This window comes from Octodon degus, unplaced genomic scaffold (genome assembly GCF_000260255.1).
Source record: "Octodon degus isolate 3935 unplaced genomic scaffold, OctDeg1.0 scaffold00062, whole genome shotgun sequence".
Lineage (NCBI taxonomy): Eukaryota > Metazoa > Chordata > Mammalia > Rodentia > Octodontidae > Octodon > Octodon degus.
The window spans coordinates 12830235-12832543 of NW_004524638.1; the positions used below are offsets into that span (position 1 = coordinate 12830235).

The following is a 2309-nucleotide window of genomic DNA, read 5'->3' on the forward strand; positions in this document are numbered from 1 at the left end:
GGTCACTGCGCTTTGCTAAGCTTGTTCTAAGTAGGTGCTTTAGACCACTGAGCCATCTCACCAGCCCCTCTCTGTAGATTTTTAAGCATTGTTGTAATAGTTTCCCTTCTATTTTCTTTCTTTTCCCTCTGTGTGTGTGTGTGTGTGTGTGTGTGTGTGTGTGTGTGTGGCTGGCTCAGCCCATTCTGTGGGTGGGGCTGGCATGGCATGTGGTGGCAGAGATCAAACTAAAGTCCCTCTACTTGCCTAAACATGTCTAAGCAGATGCTTTAGCCCGGGGAGCTGCCACAATGCCCCCCCCTTCTATTTCTGCACCTGGATTCCCTGAGTGTCAGCCCCCACGGATTGGCCTTTCTGTTGCATGCAAGTCATGTCCCTGCCCTCATGCGACCAATAAACTTGAATTGCATCTTGATCAACGGCTTGCAGATGCAGAGTTTATAGATTTTGATATATTTCTCTGAAGAGTTTTTTATAATTATGATCAGAGGTTAATGTGGCTGAATTAAAGCTTCTCTGCCTATAATCAGGGTTGTTGGTCTTAGGTAGTCCACTTGGAGCACCCCCACACACACCCTCTTAGATTGTGAGGCAGCCAGAATCCTGGGCAGAGTTCCTTCCACACAGAACTTCTCTGTAGCTCTCGCCAAACAGTCCCTTCTCTCAGTGTCCTTTGTTCAAATGCTGCTATGGTCACCTTGAAATCTTTTTTCTGGTGGTTCCACCCATCAGAATGTGACTGTAGGTTTCTATCTAAACTTTAGCTGCCCCTGGCACCCCCCACCCCCGTTGTGGGAGCAGGAAGTAAGTCGGTGATGCCCCCTTTTCTAAGAGCTAGTTCATTTTCACTGCCTGCCTGCCGTGGCTTTTCTCCAGTTGTACCGTCTGGTAATAGCCATTCCACCCTCACAGAAGCTCTTGCAATAAAAAAGAAATATTTTATCCACTGAGTGATTGAGAGAGTGGGACGTGAAGACCCAGTCAGCTCCTGAGTGAGCAGTGAAGGGTGGACAGGACAGTGTGAATTCTCCTGAAAGCTGAGGTTGGTTGGTGTGCACGCTTTGCATGTGACAAGTGCAAGCGGAAAAGACACTGTTATGCCTTAGCACACTTTGAAGGGAATTGCTGCTTTAGAAATCAGACTTATGTTTTGTTTATTTTTTATTTTTTTGCTCCGAATGCCTTCAAGGCATGACTGCCTGGCTTGTGTTGTGGGGATCGAACCACAGCAACCTGAGCCTGACTGCTTTGTTGAAGCAGCCACTTAAAGAACTGAGCTAAGGGGCAGGCCCCCCTTATGTTTTGTTTAAAGTAGATCAAAAATGGACAGTATTTCTTTTTTTTCACAAAATTTTAAATAAATCTTATTTTTTTACCTACTTATTACTTCTACTTCCATTATTATATTTACAGACATCAAAGATATTAATAAGATAATGTAGGTAAATACATTTTGGTCTGATAAAAGGTTATTTAGGCTGATGTGTTCTTCATTTGTCCTGCAAGGCTATCTGAATGCTTTATTATAAACCTTATTACATTCCACAAAACAAAGCAACACTTTCTAAAGGTCTATTAGTAATGATTTGCTCCTGGGAGGAAAAGAAGCTATTGGTGGTGGCTTGTGTCCCTAATGTCCTCATAACGGCTCTGCCCTGTCTGCCCCGCACTACTCAAGGCCACAAGCACCCCCCTTCGTGCATGAGCAGTGACGCTTCACCCTTAAAACCCACTCCCCAAGCACCACGCACGCTGAACAAGTAACATTTTCCTGTAAACGCAGCATCGTGCGTGCATCGTGCGTGGCGACGTAGAAGCGTGGCCATCAGCCAGCGCGGTGCGCCCAGCTAAAGGCAGGCGTGGCCAATACTCACGGCCTCGCGCAGCCCTTCGTGCTGATAGCAGGACTTGGGGATGCTGAGGGACTCCTCGGGCCCGGAAGTGTTAAGCAAGGTCTCTTCTAGCTCAATTTCTTTCTCAAGTTTTACTAATACTGGTGGCTCAACCCCATATCTTGACGCAATTCGGCCAATTTCAAGGAGACAGAGATACACTTGTCTTGGGTCCTTGTGTAAAACTAAACCCTCAAATTTGAAGAGGTACATCTCATCTACCCCGATGGCCCTGCACCACTGCAGGAAGTTCGCAGTGTTGTCTCTGGCGAAGAAGGAACCTGGTGCAGCATCTTTCTTTCTTTCTTTCTTTTTTTTTTTTTTTTAATTTTATTTATTTATGTGTGTGTGTGTGTGTGTGTGTGTGTGTGTGTGTGTGGCCAGTTCAGCCCACCAGGGGGCGGGGCTGGCTGGCAT

At 46.2% G+C, this 2309-nt stretch overlaps 1 pseudogene; it reads right to left on the reverse strand.

Moving 5' to 3' along the window:
* LOC105742616 overlaps window positions 1–2309 on the reverse strand; it is a 4323-nt pseudogene that overhangs the window by 1471 nt on the left and 543 nt on the right.